Raw genomic sequence first — 27,865 nt, 5'->3', positions numbered from 1 at the left:
AGGAGTACTCTTGTAAAATAACAGAACAACAACAAAATGTTTCTAAAATGAGATGATAAATACCAAGCTTCAAATTTAATCAAATTATAATTTGGGAAAATAGGAGTTCTAATTAAAAGCAATGAGGAACTTAAATACAGTAACATGAATGGTACTAATATAACTCCGGTCTTTAGAAGTACAGAGCAACTGCAACTTCTGTTAAAGTCAATGAGAGAGACAAGGCGGGTGAGGTAATATATTTTATTGGACCAACTTCTGTTGGTGAGAGACACAAGCTTTTGAGCTACACAGAGCTCTTCTTCAAGTCTGTGAAAGATACTTAGAGTGTCATGACTAAATACAAGGTGGAACAGATTGTTTAGCATAAGTATTCTAAGGGACTATTCAAGGCGAAGTGGTACATTAACAACCCTGTAGTCATAGGATAAAAAGGGGCATAAGTGGGCTACAGATTATTGTAATAAACCATGAATCCAGCATCTTTATTAAGACCATGATTTTTAGTCTCTAGCAAAGTTATGAATTTAAGCTCCCAGACTTGTCTTTGAAGGTGTTATGCAGATTTCTTTTGAGGACGATGACTGAGACATCAGTTACGGAGTGATCATTTTGTGAAAAGTGTTTTTGTCTTTTATCATTTTTCTGTATGTGTTCATTCAAGAGCATAGTGATTGTCTGGTTTCACCCACAAAGTTGTTATTGGGGCATTTAGTGAAAGAATGAGGTACAGCATGTGTTGTGATAGGTCACCTGTCCAGAGGATGAAAATATAATCGATGTATCGCAGGTATCTCATTGTTTTTTGGTGCATTTGTCCAGAAATTCTTCCTCAAAGTATCCCAGGAAGAGGTTGGCATATTGGGGAGCTATCCTAGTGCCCATGGACAAAGTCAATTTCAGTAAATGGTATTTGTGGATGATCAGTGCCCCTCAGGATCAGGCCCTAGCGTGCTATCATTGTTTATAACCTCTGAAGGATCTGCACAGGTTGTATAAAAATGAACCACCCTCAATAGAGTCATTCTTTTATCAAGTATCCACTTATGCATCTCTATCAAGAGGGCCGCGTGCTCTATATACATCTCATGTATAGCCTATTTCGAGGACTCAAGCGGGATTTAGTGTTGCAGAAGCCTGGTGCATTTCACTCTGAGGCAGTGGTGTAACAAGGGCGAGGCGAGTGAGGCACTTGCCTCGGGCGTGCAAAGCGGAGGGGCGCAGCTCTACTGCCCAGGCGGGGCGGAGAAAAAAAAAAAGCCGCGATTGGAGGTGCTTCGGCGGCAGTTCTACCGCTGCTGCTTCTTCAGCAGCAATTTGGCGGCGGGTCCCTAATGGAGGGAAGGACCTGCCGCCGAATTGCCGCTGCCGCTGCATTCATTCTTCAGCAGCAATTCGGTGGCAGGTCCTTCCCTCCGAGAGGGACTGAGGGACCTGCTGCCGAATTGCTGCCGCCGCTGCATTCATTCTTCGGCAGCAATTCGGCGGCAGGTCCTTCCCTCCGGGAGGGACCCGCTGCTAAATTGCCGCCGAAGAGCCTGGAGCCGGCCCTTGCCTCGGGCACAAAAATTCCTTGTTACGGCTCTGCTCTGAGGGTTCAATCCTGCTGCCAATAATCATGAGCAAAACTCACATTGACTTCAATGGGAACATAATTGAGCCTGCGCTAAAGTAAATTGATTTCAATAGTTGTTCCATCAAATTCAATCGGTTTTGGATTAGGGTGCATACTCTCATATTGCATTCCTAGTCAAACTTAAGGCACTATTCCTCTCTTACCCTTTCTTTTCTCTTTCCTTAACCAATATAAACATGTTTATAATTGCATTTTCTTTAGAAACAGTTGCTAACCTTGATAACAATTGTGCATCTCCATTATTTTTTTAATGTAATATACTGTGAGTGACCTCGGACACTGTAGCAATTGGGTACCTTGCACACACAGTAATAAATATTAATTTAAAGCAAATACAGCTTCATTACACAAAAAAACCCTTTGCAAACAAAGCACCTGGGGAGTCTACGTGTCAATTCCATCCAGGCACCACAAACATTAAAACTTACATTTTAAAGTTAAATGTTAATTGGATTTGTTGCTACAAATGCACCAAAAGTATCCACATTATTTCTTATTTGCTCTGATCATTGCTCTGAATCCCCAACCCTACCGTCAGTGCCAATGTAGCTTCCCTTGGCCAACAGAGTATGTTTGCTCATCATTCTCTCCTAATAGGAAATTTGCAATGACTCCTGGCTTGCAAATGATCCAGATTAACACTGTCTGTCCCCTTGGTATCAGGAGCTGTATTTGTCTGGTGAAAAATTACGCAAGCCTTGAACTCAACTAAATCCTTGGAATACTGCCATTCACTCCAGTCCCTCTATGCCTGTATTATCCATCTTCAACACAGCCCACTTGGAAATTTGAAAAAGCTACAGCTTTCATCACAAAAATTCAAGGTGAAAATAAGGAAAACCATTTTACCAAACTTGCATACCACATTGCCTTTGTAAAGATTCAAATCAGTGTCTCTAGTGAAGCAGAGAAGAAGTGTCATCTCGTGGTTAGACATGGGGACTAGATGATCAGGAGATCTTTCTAAGCTTTTATGCCATGGTACATTATCTGAGATATGGGGTCTGTTCCATAGTGCTGTGTGACCTCAGACAAGTCACTTAACATCAATTTTTGGTTCCCCCCCACACACACGCATGAGCCAAGGGAATGAGAGAAAAGGGAGTAGGACGCCATCTGCCATTTGCATGTCTGGGCAAAGCACAGACACAATCCTAGAAGTTGCACTTGAAGTAGCTGTACTGTCATAGCACTGTACAGGGTTGCTATACAAGCTAATAGGGACACAAGATAAGGCCCAGGCCCTGACCCCAATTCAGAGTCAGATGTCTCAGTGGGAGTTTACGGGATAAGTCGACCTGGACACAAAGAATCACATAATGTATTATTCTAAACATTTACCTCTATAAAACACCACAGAAAATACCGTTTCAACAATTGCAATTATCAGGGCAATACCCATCAATTCACCATGTGGTTTAGTCCTGTATTGCAGATATCACTAGGGTGGCCTTTCTCATTTGTGACTTATAGTGGCAATTTCTTTTTCTAACCTTGCTGTTGCTATTACAATGGATGTGCAGTCATACTGGGCTAAATCCTGGGATTCTACTACGGCAAACTCCCATTGATTACATTTGTAGTTTGACTGCAGTGGATGCTTGAAAAAGGACAGAGTAAGAAACCTCTAGATTTAGATAATGCTCCTAATTTAGAATTTGGGGTTCTATTCTATGCATACTGGACTTCTAGTAGAACAAATGGGATTAAGGGATTCCACCAAGACTAGACGCCAGACATAATTATTGAATTGTTTGATTCTCATCAAAATTACTGTAAAACAAAAGTCACTCTGTGTATAGTTAGGAATAGTGATAAGGTGACTAAGGCCTGGTCTACACTTAAAATATAGGTCAACATAGCTATGGTGCTCAGGTTCAGGGTGTGAACATCTCTGACCGCTGTAGATATGCTGACCCAACCCCTGGTGTAGATGCAGCTAGGTCAATGGAAGAATGCTTTTGTCAACCTAACTACTGTTTCTTAGGGAAGTGGTGTCCCTACACTGACAGAAATACCCTTTACATTGGTATAGGCTACATTTACACTGTGGGGTTATGCTGGCATTGCTACGGCAACATAGCTACGCTGGTACAGTTGCCACAGTGTAGACATAACCCAACTGTTCTCCATTTCTATTTCAATGAGTGACTTCTTGTATTTTCATGAATTTTGTTTAACTGATTATCCAAAATGTTTCCTTGGTTAATGGCAGCATTAAAGACCTTCAGCTTCTTAGCCATTAATGGGATACCAAAATGCTTCATGAAGTTCCTTTTTATCAGCTGAATGACTGCAGAAGGGTAAGCCCTTAGTGTAATTTCACTGGACAGCCTCCAATTGGTATGCTGGAAGGCGGCTGGAAGTTTTCAGAGTGTTTCCAGACTTTATGTGATCCCCCATTGAGGAAGACTGAAAAAAAGTCAGAGCCAGATTTTACCCTGGGATACAAACATGCAATTTCCATTGAAGTCAATGGGAGCAACATGTCTGCGTAAAAGAACAGAATTTAGGCCATAATCAGAGCTGTTAAAATTCAATGTATATGAGCAGGAGTAAAGTTCAAGCAAGGAAAATGCAGAGGGGGCTATTTCATATTTTCATTGTCCAACATCTCACTATAAGTTAAAATTTTAAAATAGAACTATATTGTAGTCAATGCTTGAAGTGCTTTATGGACCTTGATGGGACCCAAGACAGTGTCCTCCAGGTAAATGAGACTAAAGTACTATTAGAAATATACACATTGATATTCTGAATCATTTATCATACAGTCTGGAAACAGGTTACCTTCTGTCCTCTCCTAGTGCACTGCAGCAACCTCCAGGCCCACAAAATTGCAGTTCCTATCTTCAGTAATTGTATGGCTCCCATCACCATAGTACTTGAGTACGCCACCATCTTTAATATATTTACTCTCACAACAGCCACATGAGGTAGGTAGGTGCTATTAACCCCATTTTACAGAGAGGGAACTGAGGCACAGAGAGATTAAGTAATTTGCCAAGGTCACACAGAAAATCTGTGGTAGCACGGAGAACTGAACCAAGCTCTCTCAGATCTCAGGCCATTACTAGACTATTCTTCCTCTCTGCACCATGATGTTCTTCCTCTCCCAAAGCCCAAATAAATGTGTTAGTCTCTAAGGCTTGGTCTACACTTACCCCCCAAGTCGAAGTAAGGTACGCAAATTCAGCTACGTGAATAACGTAGCTGAATTCGACATACCTTACTTCGAACTTACCGCGGTTCAGACGCGGTCCACACGCAGCAGGCAGGCTCCCCGTCGACTCCGCGGTACTCCTCTCGTTGAGCTGGAGTACCGCAGTCGACGGGGATCACTTCCTGGTTCGATTTATCGCGTCCAGACCAGACGCGATAAATCGAACTCGGAACTTCAATCCCCAGCCGCCGAACTAGCGCGGCAGTGTAGACCAGCCCTAAGGTGCCACAAGGATTCCTCGTTTTTGCTGATACAGACTAACACGGCTGCCGCTCTGAAAGCTCGTACTGTTTCCTTGCTCTCCCCTCCTGGAACTGCTGTGGCCACTGGTAAAATGGATGGGGAGTGGGATGCCCCTCCCAAGAACTGCTGTCGCCGCTAATGAGAGTAGAGGAAGGAGATTACCATCAGTCAATGCAAGATTCTGGGGCTAGTGCCAAAATCTGCAGCCTGCTCCTAATTCTGTTGTGGCTTCTCTAGCCATGAAATTGCCAGCTAAGGTGCTGATTTTTGATACCACATAAAATAAATTCTGTTTTTAAAAACAAAATATCCAGCTCACACCTGGAAACACTTTTTTTTAAAAAAAGACATTACTTAGTTACTGGCCCAACTGCACAGCTCTTTCTTATGTTGGTGAGCACTTACTCATACGAGAAGCCCCACGGACTTCTTGCACAAGTAGGTGCTACAGAATGAAACCCAATAGGAACACAAAAAGCAATTTTAAAGTAGCTTTCCTTAATATGTATGTAATATGTATGTAATATGTAAATCAAAAAGCATCGGCTGAACTGGACTTTATTAAAACTAGTAGTAAAAAAGAAAAAAGAAAAGGATGAGAGAGAGTGGGGAACCACACCCAAACAAACAACCCTCCACACATTTCCAGGCTGAGAGTTTGTCGGCCACGTTTTAGCTAGGAGCAAATGGCGCAGACAAGTCATCAACCCTAGAAAATAGAGGACTCTAATCAAAACCTCAACAGACCCTGAAGTGCAGCAGCAGGAACACAGCTGCGATAATATTAAAAAAAGTTTCACATAGCTGCTTTAGAAGCAGAGTAATGGCAAAACAGCATAAAACCGACATCAAACCCGGAGTACAGCAGCATTTGACTAGGAGAGAGCAAATTCATCATCCTGGCAGTCGGTCATTTTATAAGAGCTTCTGTTCTCATTACCCTGTTTAGTGTTTTAACTACAGAAGAAAAACAAACAAATTAGTAATTTCCCAGCAGACTTGAGTAAGTTTAAGGGTGGTTGACCGGATGGAAGACACTTACTTTTGAAGTACTGTGTTTTACCGTCCAATACCCTGGCACTCAGAAGAGAGTAAAGCACTTCCAAGTTCTACTGTCATGAAGACCATAATATGTGTTTAGCTCAAATTATTTTAAATATACTGTAGTTATCTTCAAGACTGCCACCATAAAAACAATTTGAATGTATTTTATGCAGCCCAAGTACTGGCTGTGAAAACGACAGCCTTTAAAGCAGATACACTTTCCCTTTTACCTCCCAAAGTTAACGTATACAGAAGACAATCTGCTCTGTAGTGAAATATAAGACACAGGGAAATATTCAGCAATGGTATAGATGGAACAAAGCTAACCAATACTTCAAGTTCTAGTCATTCAAAATCATGGCTCTGGAGTGGTGAGGAAATACACCAGCTGTTCCCCTGTGCTGTGGTTTGAGTCAGACCTCACCTCCATGGAGGCCAAGTGTCCACTAACTTGTGTCTCATTTTTTGGGTGCCCACCTTGAGTCACCTCAAAGGGTGATTTTCAGAGACTTGGTGCTCAGCATTTTCAGGAAATTCAGGCTACTTAATGATATCTCAGCACCCAAATATTCTAAAAATATTGGCCAATGGGAACGAGAGTCAAAGTGATGATTTCTATACCCCACCCCTTGGGTTAAACATTCATGGAAAGATTTATGTGACCCCAATTCTGATCTCTTACACTGGAGTAAATATTGTGTCTGCTCAGATTCAGACCCAAAGGGGCATATTCATCTCCATTGACTCTGCTGAGATCAATGGAGTTACTCAGCAAGGATGATCTTGGTCATATCCATGATGATATATGTATATTTTTATCATTCCAACCAGGCTACTAAAGTTCATAAGATCCTTGCATTCAACTTTCCAAAATTAGCAATAAACAGTAGAAACAGGATTTCCATCCCATCTTTTATTGTAGCTGTGAAGTAAAATTGAGAGGAGGGAGGAATGTGAGCTGTATAATCTCCTTCTTGTCAGATCTCAGTTGCACAGGGTTCTTCCATGATAAAAGAGAGGATGATAGGAAATGGTATTGGTGACTACAGTAAGGGGTACTCTTCTTGCCCTGCTATATTGTTGGAGGCGCTGCCTTTTGGATGTCCCTTAAACCAATATTCCTGGATACTTACCATAAAACAGTATCCAATGACATTTCTCATAAAGATTGGGGTGTTAGCTAGTTAATTCTCACAACACTCATGTGGTAGGTATCATCATACTCATTTTACTGCTGGGACAACTGAGGGACTAAGGTCCGGTCTGATTTGTAGTATGATGGGACACTACTGACTGGTCTACACTGGAAACTTACATGGGAATACCGATGTCTCTCAGGGGTGTAAAAAAATCCACATCCTGAGAGATCTAGCTATTCCATCTAACCCCCCGACTATAGACACAGCTAGGTCGATGGAAGAATTCTTCCATCAATCTAATTATCACCTCTCGGAGTAGTGGATTAACTACAGTGACAGAAGAAGCCCTCCCATCACTGTAGTGAGTGTCTACACTGATGTGCTACCGTGGTGGAGCTGCAGTTGCACCACTGTAGCGTTGTAAGTGTAGACATAGCATAGAAATGCAAATGATACCTAGAGATGCTGTTAGACTCGGGATAGTATTGATGGCAGTGTGAATTACACATTAGTTACGGGCTAAGTGGGAAAGTGGAAGAAAGGCCGCCAACAGGAATGTGTAAGATATAAGAAACTCGTGAACCCTTATCTTAAACCAACTTCTTGATTATTTTTCCTGCTACAAATCAGTCCTCACCTGTGATATATGTCACCATTTATGTATCTGCATCTGTATCAGAAACCCAGGAAGGAATTACGTTTTTGAGAATATCAACGTAAGGCCTGGAATTCTATTTTTGGATGGTGTATAAAGGTCTGTTGGCTCAGATGCAGATCTCAGTTGCCTCAACATAACTAATGATGCTATTCCAATTTTACACCATCGGCTTCCTTGTTTTCAATAGGAATTAGATGCAGGTATCTAAGGGTAGAGTTGGGCCTTAAGACTCTTTTTTTTTTAACATAAACCTGATTTATTTTGTGATGAGCTGATTTTTAGAAGGCAATGTCACCTTTGCACAATTGCCAAAGGCCCCTCAATGGATGCTTTTATGGCAGCAACATGAGCATAGCTGCAGCAAATTAAAATATGTCAAAGTCTGCACTGATTCTTCTTGGATGGAGTATTCAAGAGCATTAGCCCAAGGATTTTTCATGACTACATTCCAAGTTTATTGAAGATCTTTAGTGAACTGCAAACTCCCATCCATATGATTGTTATCTGCAGTTCCTTGATACATAAGTTACATAGTTCAAAGGAAGCAACAGAGGGTCCTGTGGCACCTTTAAGACTAACAGACGTATTGGGATGCATCTGAAGAAGTGAGGTTCTTACCCATGAAAGCTTATGCTCCCAATACTTCTGTTAGTCTTAAAGGTGCCACAGGACCCTCTGTTGCTTTTTACAGATTCAGACTAACACGGCTACCCCTCTGATAGTTCAAAGCACACTTAAATGAGTTGATAGTAGTTTGGCAGGCATAGTTTATCATCTCCACTCCTGTGTTATGGCATCACCATTTTTGATGGAGTCTATAAACAAATGGTTGTCCATGATCTCATTATAAACACCATTTTATCCTGTGATTCTTACGTAAATTGTCAGAAATTGACTTTGGGTTAGAAACTGGCAAACTTTCTAGGGTAACCAGAGTTGTCATGTAGTATTTTTTATTTTTAAGGAACGTGGCTTAATTGTGTTGCAACATTAGGTAATGTTTGTTTCTTTTACTCAAAAATGTCTTTACATAATCATAATTATCCCAGTATGTTTTCTAAGTAGTACATGGAGGTTTAATTTAAAGATTCAACCACTTCTCCCATTAATATCAGTAGGAACCATCAGATTAAATCCTTTTCTAAAGCTTTAACAATGTAGAACTATACAGGATCCCTCAAGGTGCGATGCTGTGCTGGGAATGCAGTTGGGGTCACCGAGAGATCCAGAAGACATTGTGCCTGAAGCAGAGATTGTTGGGAAGATTCTGTCCCCTACAGTGCATGGGATGCGTGCAAAATCTATTTGTTCAGGCTCTGGGGTGCTTATGTGTGAGAGATACCGAATCAGAGTATCTGAAGAATTGAGGTTCTTACCCACGAAAGCTTATGCTCCCAATACTTCTGTTAGTCTTAAAGGTGCCACAGGACCCTCTGTTGCTTGAATCAGAGATAATTTGGCCTATGGGGTCAATCCTGCAAGGAGCTGAGCATACTGGTTTGGATTCAGCAAAAGCTTCACTATGTGAATAGCCTCACTGAAGTTAATGGGACTAGCATATGCTTTGATAAGAGAGCGCTCAATGCTTTCCAGGACCAAGACCAATACAAACTGATCACTTAGGGTATGTCTACACTACGAGAGTAGTTCGATTTTAGTTAAATCGAATATGTGCAATCGATATTAGAAAGTCGAACGTGTGTGTCTACACTAAGGACAGTAATTCGACTTTGTCAGTCCACACTACCAGGGAAAGCGTCGACATTGGAAGCAGTGCACTGTGGGCAGCTATCCCACAGTTCCCGCAGTCCCCGCTGCCCAGTGGAATTCTGGGTCGAGCCCCCAATGGCTTCTGGGTAAAAAATTGTGGCGAGGGTGCTTTTGGGTAACTGTCGTCATCCGTCAGTCACTACCGCCCTGCCTCCCTCCCTGAAAGCGCCGGCGGGAAATCAGTTCGCGCACTTTTTGATCAGTGACAGCGCGGACGCCACAGCACTGCGATCATGGATCCCGCTGCGACCATCGCTGCAGTTGTGGCCGTTCTCAACGCCTCGCACCTTATCATACACCTTTCCCAGAGGCAGATGCAGAGAAATCAGGCGAGGAGGCTACGGCAGCGGAGTGAGGGCCTGAAGTCGGAGAGTAGCACAGAGCTGTCAGAAACCACGACACCCAGCGCCGAGGACATCACGTTTGCAATGGGGCATGTGGATTTTGTTGAACGGCGATTCTGGGCCCGGGAAACAAGCACGGACTGGTGGGACCGCATAGTGCTTCAGGTCTGGGATGAATCCCAGTGGCTGCGAAACTTTCGCATGCGGAAGGGGACTTTCCTGGAACTTTGTGAGTTGCTGTCCCCTGCCCTGAAGCGCAAGGACACCCGCATGCGAGCAGCCCTGACTGTCCAGAAGCGAGTGGCCATAGCCCTCTGGAAGCTTGCAACGCCGGACAGCTACCGGTCAGTCGCGAACCACTTTGGCGTGGGCAAATCTACCGTGGGGGTTGTTGTCATGCAAGTAGCCAAGGCAATCGTCAAGGTACTGCTGTCAAAGGTAGTGACCCTGGGAAACGCGCAGGCCATCATAGATGGCTTCGCTGCGATGGGATTCCCAAACTGCGGTGGGGCTATAGATGGGACTCACATCCCTATCCTGGGACCGGGCCACCAGGCCAGCCAGTACATCAATAGAAAGGGGTACTTTTCAATGGTGCTGCAAGCACTGGTGGACCATCGGGGACGGTTTACAAACATCTACGTCGGATGGCCGGGCAAGGTTCATGACGCTCGCGTGTTCAGGAACTCTGGTCTGTTTAGACGGCTGCAGGAAGGTATTTACTTCCCGGACCACAAGATAACTGTTGGGGATGTGGAGATGCCTACAGTGATCCTCGGGGACCCAGCCTACCCGCTAATGCCCTGGCTCATGAAGCCCTATACTGGCGCCCTGGACACAGAAAAAGAACTGTTCAACTACCGGCTGAGCAAGTGCAGAATGGTAGTGGAGTGTGCTTTTGGCCGTCTCAAGGGGAGATGGAGAAGCTTACTCACTCGCTGTGATCTCAGCGAAACCAATATCCCCATCGTTATTGCAGCTTGCTGTGTGCTCCACAATCTGTGTGAGAGCAAGGGGGAGACCTTTATGGCGGGGTGGGAGGTTGAGGCAAATAGCCTGGCTGCTGATTACGCCCAGCCAGACAGCCGGGCGATTAGAAGAGCCCAGCGGGACGCGCTGTGCATCCGGGAGGCTTTGAAAGCCAGTTTCAAGGCTGAGCAGGGTACCCATTGACTTTTAAGTTTGTGGACACAGAAGCTGAACTTGCCCCCGTTTCTTTACCCAGTTGCCGTCGACTATCCTCTCCAATTACATACCCCCTTCACCCCCTTCCCAAAAAATAAAATCTGTTCTGTTTTGTTCATGGACACCGTTGTCTTTATTACTGTTTTCACGGGAATGTTTTAAACCTGGGACGCAGACTGTGGCGGGGAGCGGGTTTAGGGTTGTGATGCAAATGATGCTTCTAAACTCCAGGAATGACAGGCTCCGCGATGGTGGACTGGTTGTTTCAACGGAGCCTGCCAGCCCTCCTGGCCGGGACTGCGTGTATGTGTCGGCTATGTGACTGTCTTGCAGGGGGAGGAGGGTTACAGATCCCCTGCTGCGCGGCTCTGTGATCCAGGGTAAGGACCGCTGCATAAGATCTGTAACTGCCCTCCCCCGCCACCAAGTCACAGAGCAACACCACCGCCCCCACCACACAGAACATGAAAACCACCTCCCAGACTGACCAGGATAACTAGTCACTGCACTGTATATGTGCCCTGCTGCTGCACCTGCCCCCTGCTAAAGGTGACTGTCCTGTCCAATGACCAAGGCCCTTCCCCCCCCTCCAGACAGACTCCCCTCCAAAAGAAGAGGATGGAAACAGAAATGAACAGAAACGTATTCTTTATTAACAACCGCACATGGAACGGGGGGGTGAAACTTGGACGGGGTCTTGTGTGAGGCGGGTAGGAAAGGACTTTTCAAATTTTGGGGAATGAGAGCCTTCTAGTGGTAGAGCAGTCCGCAGGGGTGGAGTGAAATTTTTCCCGGCCCCTTCCACCCCTCCGTGTTTGGACTTTGGGTGAGGGGGGTATGGGACTTGGTGGCGGGGCAGGGCAGTTACAGAGAGACTGCAGCGGGGCTCTCTCCTCCTGCCTCCGGTCCTGCAGAACATCCACAAGGCGGCGGAGCGTGTCCGTTTGCTCCCTCATTAGTCCAAGCAGCGTTTGAGTAGCCTGCCTGTCCTCCTGTCGCCACCTCTCCTCCCGTTCAATGTTTGCCCGGTGCATTTGGGACAAGTTCTCCCTCCACTGTGTCTGCTGGGCTGCCTGTGCTCGGGAGCATTCCATTAGTTCAGCAAACATGTCTTCCCGTGTCCTCTTCTTCCTCCTCCTAATGTGCGCTAGCCTCTGGGCAGATGTGGCTGTGGGAATTGGAAAAAGGGAGTGAATTCCTGAGACAGAGCAATGTATCTGTGAACAGAGAACATAGTCTTTCTCTGTGAACAAGACCATGCAGAGCACCTATCACACGCGCACTGAGGACAAGGTCGAATTTTCGGCCCTCGCCTACAGTGCCTGCGGTCTTGCTGTGGCGAGCTGAGGAGCAGGGCAGGACACCGGACTTTGTCTAGATGGCAAACATGGTAAGCCGTAGACTTGTGGCCGCTTAAAACTTTAAGAGTGGCACTGGCCTCCTTTCACATAGAAAGCAATGCGAGTCTCTGCTGGCAGCAATCCTGCAAGCATGAACTCTGGCCCTGTCCCAGCCCCTCGCGGCTGTAAACCGCGTGGCTGTAAACCGGCGGTTGCAGTTCTGTAAAGGGACGGGCAAGCAGTCCCAATACTAACTTTCCCCTACCTAATTCACAGCAGGGAGTCATGCCTGACATCACCCTCCTGAAGGTCTCCGAGAGCCAGAAGGAGAAGATGCTCCGGGACAGCCTGCAGAAACCGGGGCCATTTGCTGCACTGCTGTGCAAGGCCATGATCCCGGAGTACCTGCTGGCGTTGTGGCAGGGAAACGTGTCCTACCACGGGGGGCCTAATAAGCTGTCCCTGCCCAGGAACCTGCTGATGAGGCTTGAAAAACACCTGCAGGAGGTGTATGAGGAGTTCTCCCCGGAGGATGTCGCCTCGATCCCCGGTTACATTGACCAGTTCTTGGCTTAGGTGCCCTTGGAGGGACAAATGACTGCAGGGTTTTGGGCACTATAATCATGAAGCGGACATTGTGAGATTTTTTTAAAATGGTTCGGACTATATATTGAGGCGCCCAAAGACGGAGTAATCATGATACACTTTGCACTGATTCCCCTTTTGTTTGACTTTCCTGTTTACATGTTTTTAAGCACTTTACCCACTGTTAATATTTTCAATCTTCCTGTTTTGTTGCAAATAAATGTTTACATGTTTTAAAGCACTTTAGCTACTGTTAATATTTTAAATATGCCAGTTATGTTGTAAATAAATGTTTGGATATTTAAAACACTTACTGCTTGATCCTTCCCCTGAATCTGTGTCTGGGGTAACGGCTGGGGAGGGTTGGTAGGGGATCTCTGTCAGGGTGATGAAGAGCTCCTGGCTGTCGGGCAAATCAGCGTTGTAAGCGCTGTCTACTGCCTCGTCCTCCTCATCTCCTTCCTCCTCTTCCCCGTCCGCTGAGGAACCGGCCGCGGACAATATCCCATCCTCAGAGTCCACGGTCAGGGGTGGGGTAGTGGTGGCGGCCGCACCTAGGATGGAATGCAGTGCCTCGTAGAAACGGGATGTGTGAGGCTGGGATCCGGAGCGTCCGTTTGCCTCTTTGGTCTTCTGGTAGCCTTGTCTCAGCTCCTTGATTTTCACGCGGCACTGCGTTGCATCCCGGCTGTAGCCTCTCTCTGCCATGGCTTTAGAGATCTTCTCATAGATCTTTGCATTCCGTCTTTTGGAGCGCAGCTCGGAAAGCACGGACTCATCTCCCCACACAGCGATGAGATCCAAGACTTCCCGATCCGTCCATGCTGGGGCCCTCTTTCTATTGGATTGCACGGCCATCTCTGCTGGAGAGCTCTGCATCGTTGCCACTGCTGCCACTGCTGCTGAGCTCGCCACGGTGTCCAAACAGAAACTGCGCTTCAAACTGCCCAGACAGGAAAAGGAATTCAAATTTTCCCGGGGTGTGGCTGGTCAGAGCATCCGAGCTCGGACTGCTGTCCAGAGCGTCAACAGAGTGGTGCACTGTGGGATAGCTCCCGGAGCTATTACCGTCGATTTCCATCCACACCTAGCCTAATTCGATATGGCCATTTCGAATTTAGCGCTACTCCTCTCGTTGTGGAGGATTACAGAAATCGATTTAAGGAGGGCTCTATGTCGAACTAAATGGCTTCGTGGTGTGGACGGGTGCAGGGTTAATTCGATATAACGGCGCTAAATTCGACATAAAAGCCTAGTGTAGACCAGGCCTTAGTTAAATGGCCACTCAATCCCACAATGGGAAGTACCATTCTGCACAAATTGTTTCAATGAAATTTATGGGACCACAAGCAGGGAAAGGGTCTATCTAGTCCATGAGGGTAGGGTTGGCAGAACTTGGCACAAAGTCTTGGGCATGTAGGTAATATCAGAACTGGGATTTTCAAAGAAGTCTGAGAGTTCAGTGAATTTCAGTGAACTTCCTTAGTATCTTTTGAAAATCTCAGCCATAAGAAATGAGGATGAAGTGCTTTGTTTGTTTACTTTATGTAGAATCTAGCCAAATCCCATAAAACATGGAGAAACTGACAATTGAGATTTACATCCTTCATTTGCTACACCACAAAACAGAGAAATTGACAGTCTGGATTGACTTTTCTCATTTCATGTAATTGATTGTGCCTTTTTATTTTAATGATTGACTTTATGTTGACAGTTTATTAGGGAGTATCAAACTGAAATTTTAAACTTGAATTTACTTTCATTTACAAATACTAAGTCACCCTGAATGTTAATTTAACACTTCCATGGTTTAATAATATTTGTGAATGTATCTATTTCTGAATACCACCCTCGTAGAAAAAAACCATATGGCATAAATAGCAATGGCTGCCATATTGTTCCATAGAAATGTAATTAGGGTCTTAAAATCTTAATACAATTTAATAGGGAATGGTAAATTTTCTATTATTTTTAACCCATCCTATACTATTCTCGCTATTAAGTTCTATGGGATGATGAACAGAACATGGCAACTTTGTACAGTTTTCTATATTATATTATAAATATTCTATATTTAATTTTTCATGGCAGAGGGGAAAAAACCAAAATGAGGTTTCCAGTAACCTATAAGAAATCTTATTTAAATGCTCTAAGTCGTTGCTTATTGTGAAATATAGTAGATTGCCACCCATCACGTCTGACTAAAAGAATTTTAAAATACTTATTTCTGTAAAGTTACTTTATAGGTTCTTCAGGCTGCAGCCATATCTGTCATCAGGGTGCTACTGATAGTTAGTGCCCCATCACAGAGAGTAATTAACTATTGCAACCAATTACCAAGGAATGTGGTAGGATTCTCCATGTGGAGGCGTTAAAGCAAGACTTGAGGCTTTTCTAAAACCGGTTTCTAAAACCAGCTCAACCACAAGTTGCTGGGGTGGATGCAGGAATCACTGGGCAAAATCTATGGGCTCAGTCAGACAAGATGATAATGATCCCTTATGGCTTTCAGGTCTATTAATCTATGAGTACACATGATATTTGTCTCATAAATCCAATTCAGAAATTAGATCCACATCCCCAGCATCAATAAGGAGTAAATCCACTGAAGTCAATAGTTTTCTGAGTGCAAAATTGGTGTAAAGCAAGCATTAGGCCCAAGGTATCTTGGCTACATAGCTGAGGAAGTGATTGAGCTAGGTGGGGGATGTGCATTATTCTGGAGAACGATACCCAGTACAGTGCTCTGCACAAAGGGTCATTTCAGGTCTCAGAATAACAACCAACACACAAAACTAGAGCTTGTCAAGCTCAAAGCCACTGTTGAGGGAAAGATCAAATAAAGCAGGCAAGCAAGGATTCACCTTCCCTTGACCTGCACAGCTCCAGGATCACAGTTTGCCAGGAAGACCCTACTGCTCAGCTGCATGAAGGGCATATATAATTGGGTGGATCTTAGGTCCTACGCAGGGGGAGTTAGATAGCCCCAGCAATGGGGAATCTCTCCTTGTAACCATCCAAATCTCTCCTCCTCTCCTTGCCATAGCTGAGAGGTGGCAAGAGGTTTTATATCATTCTCAACTTACAGCCTGAATCTACGCCCATTGACGTGACAATGGGAGTTTTCCCATTGACTTCAGTGGTCAAGGGATCAGGCCCCTAACCTGGACTGAAGTAAAGCCTGCAACTGAAAGGCTTTGTAACTCTCTAATAATCACTATAGCCATCTAACCCATATACATAACAACACTGTAGAGATATTCTTCTGGCAATGGCAGAAAGAACAACAGACGATTTTACTCATGTGCAATAGAGAAAGAGGAGGAAAGGTTAGGCCAGACTATTTACCCTTCATTTATTCCTTCCTGTTCAAATTCCCCTTTTTCCCCAACAGCATTAAGGCATGGTGAAACCCCTCAAAAGATACCTTCCTAACATAGCAGTGTCAGCCATGTCAAACCAGTACAATTTATTCACAATGTAAATCAGTTGAATAGCAAACTACCAATGACTCAGGAGACTAGACCCCTATGTAAAAAATACTGGAGTGACATCTGTATCCAAACCATTCAGAAGTGACTCAGATGTCTGAACAAAGTTTGATGCTTGTGGTCTCTAAAAAGCTATATAAGGAAAGAAAGCGACCACTATTGAAAAAGGCTGCACCACCTTGGGCTATTATAAGGTATACATTGCTCTGTGTTTTTCTGTATCATTATTATGCCCTCTTGTGGAATTTCTAGTTCACTGCCTACCCTACATACAGCAAATAAAGAAAAATAGCAAATACAGTGGAAATTCACTAATTCACACAAACCCCTATAAGACCCATTGTGAATGACTACGTTTTGTGATATACTAAGTAAGAGAACACACACACTATAAAAAGCAACCATATGCCTAATTTAGTTGTGCCAACTTAGTTTAGTTCCAATTATTTGATAATGCTATATAGCACACTAGTAAATAAAGTGTAGTACATTTTATTTAAATGACAAAGCAATATTAGTACAATACTTTTATTACAGGTACAGCTATAAAATCTTTGCCAGTCTTCACTTTCAAATGTGAAGCTTTAGCAAAATGTGGATTGCTGCAGATGGATTTCTAAAATACAGACCAATCTCTTATCATTCTCTATTGTCAGAATCTCCAAGTTAATTACAGTGCAGTTTTTTATGGCTTGGTTTTAATAGAAATCTATTTTTCTCTACTCTTATTTCCATATTCATAATCTCTTATGACCTGATTATTGACCATTACTGCATGCAAGAGTTTAAAGAAAAAAAAAAAAAGGATGAGGTCCAACACTGAATGCGTAATGCTAGGCATCAGAATCCATATATCAGAATCTAATATAATTTGCTTGATTCTCAGAGTTGTTGAGCATTCTCATCTCAGCACTTCTAAATACAATTGGTCTGATTTTTTTTTTCAGGGGCATACATATGGGATTAGATGCCTAATTTAGGGCACTCAAGTTTAAAAATTAAAAGTTTAACCAAAACAGAAACAAGGGCACAAGTTCACGGAAGTAAAATATTTTTAAAGAAAAATGAACTTTTTATGGTAACTTCTCTCTGATTGTCTATTGATGCTATCGGTCTGTTCTTTAGATCAGTTAGAAATCATTAGTTATTAATGACACTGGACAACTCTCACTTTATGGCATCAATATCTACCCAATAAAATGTATAAATCTACTTCAGTGGTTGGTATAATGGAAATAAAATCACAATAATGGGACACTTGAGGCAATGTTATTTCATCAACATGTTCTGTTTAATAGATTGGTTGCTCCTCAAGTGAGGGGGACTTCTGAATTCGTGAATGTTCATGGACACAGGTCATGAAGTACAGTGCAGGAATTTAGATCAAAAACTCATCAACCACTAATCAAGGCATATCATCATAAGGAAATGTCATGATTGTTTATCTGCCATTTAGTTAATGTGATGACCTATTGATGGTTACTCATGTACTGAGAATAGTTATTAATTTATGAGACATGATGACTAGACTAAGCTAATTGCTTGCTTTAAAATAACATTTGTACAGAGACACACTTCCTCGCTAGGATGAAATATGAAATCAAAATTATATTATTTACATTGCATATAACAATCTTTAAAGTCACATTTACCTGGATGGACAGTTTAATTGAAATTATATTATGATAACAAACACATGAATTGCAACGGAGAAACAAACTATATAACAGGAGTCACCATCCGGGCTGCTCCAGCGTAAGGTGCGTATGTGCAGCAGATGGTAGGATTTATAAAGGCAATAAGAGCTGGTTACATTATCCACTGCAAATATTCCAGGCAGCAGAATTTAGAGTCTGGGGCTGAGTGGTCCTAAGGGAGCAACCCGGAGAACGGCCATGCCTGAGGAAAAAGCTTTGTCTGGAATTTGTTTTGTCTTCATCTGTTGATAAAGTCAAAGTCCAGGAAGTAAATCAAGTCTGATCCTACACTGTGTGTTACTGACTGTAGTGAGGTATTGGCACTTAAGGCCAGAAGAGGTAGTTTGAGAGGCCATTTACCCCACTCCAGGCATCCTGAATAACCAAAACAGACATGGGTGTCAGTCTCTAGGAGGGAGAAGGTATAAGAAAAAACCCAGCTGTTGCTCTTTGAGAGTTCTGTTCAGGAGCCTTGCAAAGTGGGTGGGTTGCTTTGGTTAGTCCAGACACCTGGAATGGGGTAAATAGTCTCTCAAACTACCTCTTTGACCAGAAGGGCCAGTTCCATGTTACACTGACCATTTGCAAGCAGGCTGGAGATGCCCACAGCTTATGTACTACTTATTCTGTTTTAATGTACAGGATGTGCGGTTATGTGTTGAGGGTGAAGGAGAGAGGAATTGTTCATTCCCTTGACAGCAGATTACCACACTGGTAGCTGTTTCAAGTTTAATCCCAAAGCACAGACAAGCAGAAAGAGAAAGTGCCATACTATTTCTACACATGCAATGTACTTCCCATTATTCTAACCCCCCCCCGACAACACTGCCACTGCCGCCAATCCATTTTCTGACAAATACTACTGAATGAAAAAGGTGGAATCCACAAGACTTCACTCTGACATCATGAATTCGACAGACTGTGGGGAGTGGAGTGAGCAAAGGGAAAGTGGGAAAGGAGACCAAAGGAAAGGAGGAAAAGAGGGAGGAGGGGGAGAGGGAAGACAGCAAAAAAGGAGGAAGAAATAAACAAGGGAAGGAGATGCAAAGAGATGGGGAAGGGGGAGATAAGTGTTTGGGGAGGAGGGGGGAAATAGCTTTGGCACTGGTAAATGGCTGAATAGCAAACAGGGAGGGGATGCTGCTCTGAGCTGTAAAAATAAATATAGGGATGAGAATCAGAGCAAGTCTTAATTTTTGCATATTTAAAGGAGCCTGTCATCACAATAGCGCCACCTGCTCCTTCCATCCTGCGGCGGTTTGAGGCAGCCCAGAGGTACAGCCCTGGAAGTGGGGGGATACAAAACCTGATAAATACCTCCTTCACATCTCCAGATTTTAGACTGCTCTGGGGGCTGGTGCGGCTGTTAATGATATGGAATTGTACTGTTTGGCTTACGGTTTTCCGTTTGCATTTCTATAGCACCCTTGATCCAAAAATCTGAAAGCACTTTACAAACATAAGTGTATGAAACCTCAAGTGCCCATGTAAGATATTATCCTGTAGCCCTTCCCCCAAGATGTGGCTTCAGCCGCCTCCCTGGGACATTTGAGTGCCTTCTCCACTCTGCTGGCATGGGCTGCATCATAGGTTCATTTTAGCGACGCCTGGTACCTCACCCAAGGGGATGCCTCACCATGCCTGATACGCAAAGGGTGCTGTCTTTTGGGGAAATGAATAATGCTATTGCTGCTGGCAAGGAGTATAAAACTCAATACACAAAACAAAGTACAGCAACACAAACCCCAGCAAAGGAATGACACACCCAAAACCAACAATATAGGTAGGTTTGAAAGGATTAGATTTTTAAAAAAAAAATCGGTAAATGTTGGTCAAGATAGATTTCAATGTACACACATAAACAGATGAAAATATATTTCCATTGAGAATCAAAATTTACAGATAGATTATGTAAGAAATATGCTGCTTGAGAATTTATTAAAGTTTGATTTAAGGATTTTGACATGTGATGTTTCCAATTTGTAATTTATGAGGTTATAAAGCTTTAACTTTGTGCATCTCGACATCTACTGCCATTAAATTATTATTGTCTGACCCTTCCACAGAATTTCCTGCAAATCCAAAAATTGAAAATTGATAAAAATTAAAAAAAACCCTTTAAAATAAACATTGATATCACCCATTGAAATTATATATAAAAGAATTCTGCCAAGCCTAAAATATAACAAAGGGGGACTTTATTGGGAGCAGGAAAATAAGATCAGGGGAAAGCAAGGGTTAAGGTTAACTAATAAGAATTAAATATTGATAAATGAACCAATCCCTTGCCTCCCAGCACTCACAATTTATCCCACTTCTCAGAACTATCCCTGGCACCTTTCCAGGTAGATAGTATGCTAGGGATAAGTCTGGAGATGAGTGCTGCAGCACTGTGAACATTGACTGGCTTAAACAAACAAAAGAATAACTAAGTTCCCTGTGTCTTCATCCGTGGGTGGGGAAGGGTCATCTCTGGACTCCTGGGTCCGGAGTCCCATGGGGGCCTCAATTGGGTCTCGCTACAGGGACAGATCTCTTCCACTCTGGATGCTGGTATCTGCAGGCTGGAACTGCCAGACTGTGCATTAGATCTGAAAGCAGTTCAAAGACTCCATTTGTGGGGAGAGGAATTAATCAGAGACCCCCCATGCGCTGTTCTGCTTCTCACTCAGCTCCAAAACTCAAACAGCCCCAAATTGAAACTAAAACTTGTCTGTGTCAGGCTGTCCCTTCCCACTGAAGGGCTGAGCAAACTGATTGGTCAGGTCACCTCATGCAGAAGCCTCCCCATTGGCATCAGCAGAAGTCTATTCTGTCCCCACCGCTGACACAGAGCATGCTGGCAGCCATTATTGTTATAGTGCATAGGGTGAGACAAAGGACACACTAGAAGCTCAGTCCGGAGTTTCAGAGGCTGGGTAATTCCAAGCGGGGTTACATCCCTATTCTACAGATGGGAGAAATCAGGCACTGAGAGGTGAAGTGATTTGCAGGAGACCATGCAATAAGTCTGGCACAGCTGGGAATAAAATCAAGGTGTTGCTGAATTACAAAGCTGTGCTTCAACCAACAAGCCCATTCATCCTTCCTGCTGCTGGCAGTTGGAGCCTGTAGACTAACATTTACAGCTTGTCTACTCCTAAAACACTACGGCAATGCCATTGTAGCACTTCAGCATAGACACTACTTATGCCAATAGGAGGGGTTCTCCCATCAGCGCAGGTAATCCACCTCCCTGAGAGCGGGTAGCTAGGTCAGCAGAAAAATTCTTCTGTTGACCTAGCACTGTCTATATGTGACTTAGGTCAGCTTAACGAAGCCTCTCGGGCATGGATTTTTCACACGTTATGTGACCTAGTTTTCTAGCATAGACTAGGCCTTAATTTCTCTCAGTGTTTTTTCAATGTAACCAGGAGGCAGAAAAAACACAGGTTCAGACCTATATATACTTTCAGGGATGCACCTAAATACAAATTTCTTCTCTGATCTTACAGCAGAACATTTAAAGAAATATAACCTATTATTTTAATCAAGCCTAAATTCTGTTGTGAATTACTCTAGAGCACCTGATCAAAGTCAGTGAGTTTACACACATCACTGACAGCAGAATTTGGCCCCATGTTTTAAAGTGACTTGCGACAGGGCCTTACAGTGATCTAGGAGTTTGCCTTTACATATAATGGACATTTTTATAGGTATCAGACACAGCCACTGAGTAGCTCAGTGGTACAATATACAGTCTAGAATTTCTTTCACTTTTTTTCCATTTAAACGTTAGTTCAGTCTAGTTTAGCTTTTAGTGTTTCCCCATGAATTGATTGCACATACCATACAATCATTTTGTTCTTTCTGAGGCATTTACCACACATTGTCTTTTACCTGAGATGTTCGTCATCTTCTCATAAAACATACGTTTGCATCTGCACTCAGACACATTTTAGTTCTAATTTATATGCTTCAAATTAAATCCAATACTAAAGCTAATGCTCTGTTTTTGGTGTTGGTTGTTTACTTATATCCCAGCTAATGTGAAACCAATTTATCATTTTTGTCAAAAGGCTTTCTGCTAAATCTAAACAAGAATCAACCTTCAAGGAAATTTTGAGGTAGTAGTAGTTATTAAATTGATAAACCTACTACTGCGGGAAATGACTGCTAAATAGGGTTGAGCAGACATGGGGAATATAAAGCACAAGACAACACAGGACTTAAACATTGCACATGGTCTGGATACTGGCCTATTCAAATGACTTCAACCTGAAACGAATACAAATCCCTACTTCAATATTTTTATAATCTAAAGCAAATCTTGAATGTTGGTAAGTAATTAGCCATATTTATCCTATTGTTTCTGTATTATAATAATAATTATTATAGTACCATCTAGAATCCCAATCAAGAAAAGAGTCCCATTGGGGTCGGTGTTGGGGGGAAAAAAGTGAGAGGCAATCTAAACAAACAAGACAGAAAAAAGTAATTGTTCACACAGCAGCTCCACGCCAGAACCAGGAATAGAACCCAAGTTTCCTGATGCTCCTGTATGAAGCACACCACACTGCCTCTTAGTGCTAATGCCCTACTGGCTTTTAGATAACTGACGCCTGTTTACTTTTACTATGACAACCACAGTAACAGTAGCTACTTGAATCAGTGGGTACTGACCCAGCCATGTAACCAGCACATCATCTTGTAATCCTTACCCAGGCAAGTGAGACCAGGGAATAAAATCATGCGCTTATCAGCATTCCTGGGAAAAACAAATGTATTGTCACTATGGAGCATCAGAAGTTTTTTGTATTCAAGCCTCCAGAGTCCAGACTAAGGCCTGTTCTACACCTAAAACTTAAATCGATCTAGCTACATTGCTCAGGGCTGTGAAAAAAATTCAGACCCTGTGCAACATAGTTAGGTCAACCTATCTCCACTCTAGAAGCAGCTAGGTCAATTGAAGAATTCTGTCATTGTAGTAAGTGTCTACACCAGAGCGGCATAACTGCAACACTGCAGCTGTGCCACAGTAGACGTAACCCTAAATCATTAGTATCAAGCATACAGAATCCTTGTTGAAAGGACTTGACATGTTGTTGCCTGATCTTCTAATTCTCATCACAGGCATCCAAAGTCATCAAACTAAAATATAAATGAAAGATATTTGAACCCTTGCCAGCATAATGCTTTTTGTCTGTCATACTTGGCAAATTTAATTCTATTCATTCATTTCGTCTACTTCCTGTTAGTGAATTCTGGGCTTCAGCAAATCTAGCTTTTTCCCCAACCACCCCCACAGATAACAATACTTTTCTTTTAAAAAAAGATTTATGATAGCATCAGCTGAACTATACACGTTTAAACAAGTGAGATAAGACGTCATTCTTTTCTGTTTTGCTGTTAATATGTAAATTACATATTAAGGAGATATGTTTGTAAAAGGTGCCATTTTCTTTGAAGCAAAGCCCTGGACAAAACAAGTCAGCAACAATACTATTAAGCTTTGCATTTTAAGAAAGGAAACTTTTATTACAGAAATGGTGTTCGGGAGCTTTCTGAAGGTTAATAAAATGTGTTCTTGTCTACCTCCCTCCACCATCTTGAAATCAATATCACAGTGTAATCAGATTGCTATTGAAGGGAGTTTTTCTGGTGTTTGTTTTATGTACCAAATCTTCGGTCTATACCATTCCAGGATGAAGATTATGTCTCTTTTCAGCCTGTTTTGTTATAAACAGCTCTAATATATATAAAAAAAGCTCTCACCTTCTTTCCAATCCTCCTCCAACATCTTGAAATGAACTCCGGGAGTTTTTACGGTGGGTGGGGTTTGTTTTTGTTTTTAGTGCATCAGCCTTCATCCTATACATTCTCAGGTGCTGGTAGGGATAGAAAGATGCACTACTGAAGAAGGCAGCTCTTACACTTGCATGCCAATTCAAATACAACAGGCTGACAGTAAAGAGTGCTAAGAACTCTGGAGTTTCTCATCTGAGCTCCACCAGCAATTTGCACTGTAGCATCAGGCAAGTCATTTAAGCTCTGTTGTAAAAACTGGAGTCAACTCTATAAAGGGTTCCATGTTAACTATGGAGCTGATGAGCACCCTCATCTCCTATTTTAGAATAGTCAGGTAACAGCTCCCTTTGTGGGCTTGAGACCACTCAGTTCCAACAACCCCGTGGTCTATATAATCTGTCCTGAGGAAAACGCATTTCTCCCTTACTCCGTCCCTTGCTGGGATTTCAGGGTTAAGCATTGCTTCCTACTACACCAAGCCCAGCAACAAGCTGCCATATAGGAGGGGAGGTTTAGTGGCCACAAACCTACCTAGATTCTCCTTAATAACACAAATCGGCTCCAAAGCTGCAGAAAATGATAGTGTTATGCATCTCCTGCCAGCTCTGCACCACAAAGCTTGGTAGAACTAGGATTTGACCCTCAAGTCTAATGAGAGGGTGGACAGACTTAGAAATTGAAGTCCTTTAACGATAGAAGAATAGCCTATCATTATATCTCAACGTGATCTGGGAAGGACCACTTCGAGGAAGAGACTAGGTTGTCTCCATACTTACTCAAATTTAGGAATCTCAGATTGCTACTTCGGAGGCATCTGGTGCTAATTGTGATAGAGGGTTATCAGATGGAAAGCTGTCCACTACAAATTGGAGTAGGTGACCATAAATTCATTCACTAAAGGACATCAAGATGACATATTTTAGTAAACTTATTTACATACCTTACTTACTGGTATACCTTTAGATTTAAGGCCACACTATAGCATCTTTGCAAAAACATGTCTCTCTACACAAAAATTTATTAAACTCAGGCTCAATAACTTGAATAATGTCAATGCAAACCTACAGTTCTCCTATTCTAAAATTATGTATCTTGTGATTTAAAGGCAACTTTTAGCATCCAGAAGACGTGGCAGTTTTCAGTGATATAGCCTGAAACTGAGTCATTTTATATGAAAGCAGAATGTGAGAATTATTCTCCTCAGTGCTGATTCTAAATACTGAAGCGATTCCGTGGATAATTATAATAAATTGCCATAAGTGTGCTAGCTAATATTATCTCAAGTTAAGCAATCATGTCATGAGCATCAGATAATTTTTAAATTGTGTTTAAATGAAGACTGAACAGAGATGAAAAAAATTAAGAATCGGTAAATGAGGCATCTCAGAACTTTTTTTAGAAAAATGTAACAGATTAAAATTACTGCTTTTTTAAGCATCATAGGACCTAACAACATCAGCCACACCATCAGGGGCTTGTTCACCTGCACATCTACCAATGTGATATATCCCATCATGTGCCAGCAATGCCCCTCTGCCATGGACAAACCGGACAGTCTCTACGCAAACGAATAAATGGACACAAATCAGGCATCAAGAAATTGTAACATTCAAAAACAAGCAGGAGAGGACTTCAGTCTCCCTGGACATTCAACAACAGACTTAAAAGTGGCAATTCTTCAACAACAAAACTTCAAAAACAGACTTCAACGAGAAACTGCAGAACTGGAATTAATTTGCAAACTTGACACCATAAAATTAGGCCTGAATGAAGACTGGGAGTGGCTGGGTCACTACAAAAAATAATTTCCCCTCTGTTGATACTCACACCTTCTTGTCAACTGTTGAGAATGGACCACAACTACCATGATTGAATTGGCCTTGTTTGCACTACAAAAAGTAATTTTCCCTCTGTTGATATTCACCTCTTCTTGTCAACTGTTGGAAATGGGACACATTCACCCTAATTGAATTTGCCTCGTTAGCACTGACCACCCACTCAGTAAGGCAACTCCCATCTTTTCATGTTCTGTGTATTTATACCTGCCTACTGTATTTTCCACTCCATGCATTTGATGAAATGGGTTTTAGCCCACAAAAGTTTATGCCCAAATAAATTTGTTAGTCTCTAAGGTGCCACAAGGACTTCTCATTGTTTTTGCTTTTTTAAATAAGTATTTTACAATTGGTTATTTTCCAGTAATTCAGGATAGATTCTTTTAAATAAGTACCATATATGAGTCCACTTTTATTCTTTTGAATCCCAGTAAGCCAAAACTCTCTCTCTCTCTCTATATATATATATATAAATAAAATGGACCATTTAAGACGATTTAAGAATATTAGCTAAACATAAATCAACATACAGTTCATTTGAATATACTGCATGTTGACTGAAAAGACATTCTGACATAAAACACTGAAATATAGCACTGTCGCCTGATAAGTGCATTAAAAATTGGAACACACTTGGCCTTCTTGTGTGTCAAGCTAATAGATACACATCCCTATTCACGTTTTAAGACTCTGCGGCTATTATCAAGATTAAAAAAGTTACAAACGAACCCTATCATATGAGAAAGAAAACAACTGATTTAAGACTAGGCGGGCTGTGGAGACAGCAGACTGCATTGATAGGGCACCCAAACCAGATGCCTGACCAAGCTGTTGGACCAACTGAAGGAGAGATATTTGTGTGAATCCAGGTGTCACACTGAGCCCAGTGAATGTTGGAACAGGAGTTTGGGAATGGTAGCCAGTTTAGGGATGTTAATACTATGCAGACAAGAGCAGCTTTTCTCTACACACAGGGCCGGCTCCAGGCACCAGCCCACCAAGCATGTGCTTGGGGCGGCGTCTGGAGAGGGGCAGCGCGGCGGGGCACTCGGGCCCGAGAGCGGGGCCGCGACTGGGCTCGCCGCCCTCCCCCAGGCGCTCCGGCCGGTCGGGGATTGCGGGCCCGTGGCCGGGCTCGGCGCCTTCCCCTGCCGCGCTGGCGGGGGGGGGGGCTTTTTTGCCTAGGGCGGCAAAAAAGCCAGAGCCGGCCCTGTCTACACACCAGCAGTCCCCTTCCTACGGGGTATCTCTTTTATAGGGGGTTTTGAAAATTGGGTGCAGCAGTCCTGCCTCTTTCCCTTGGAAACTCCTCTTGGTTCTAGCTTCTAACTTCCAGGGCAGATGTTGTCTCCCTTTGTTAAGGAACCTGGAACTTAGGGAAATTAAGACCAGTATGGCCAGTGCCAACCATTTTCCATTCCATTCACTTCAGGACCCCTCCCTCCTGAGAGTCAGGTTCATTACATAGATTGCTTGGCTGCTTCACAACTTGCTGACTAGGGCTGATCAAATTACATGTTGTGAATTCTATTCTATAGAAGCTTTTATTCTGTGCTTATCACCATAATATCTAAGTGCATTCCACTTGTGCATTAAGTGATGTGACTATCATCAGTCACGTGTTGTTTGTTCTTTCATCCTATCCCCACAGGGGAGAGGCATGTGCAGTAGAGTGCCTTGTTTTGGTAGAATGAAGAGACAAAGTGGCTTCATTATTCAAACCGTCAGACATGAACCCATTCCATTACCTGTGAATAGATTTGCTAAGTAGTTTCTGGGAACACATTTCAGTCACTGCAGTCTTTGTGACTTGTCTGTGTATTAGTTATTTGTCATGTCTTTTTTTTAAATATACCAGAAAAGGCAAAAATTTGAAGTTGAATAGGAT

This window comes from Terrapene carolina, unplaced genomic scaffold, assembly GCF_002925995.2.
Source record: "Terrapene carolina triunguis isolate 2854851 unplaced genomic scaffold, T_m_triunguis-2.0 Scaffold131, whole genome shotgun sequence".
Taxonomy (NCBI): domain Eukaryota; kingdom Metazoa; phylum Chordata; order Testudines; family Emydidae; genus Terrapene; species Terrapene triunguis.
Note: the sequence above shows the minus strand (reverse complement) of the source record.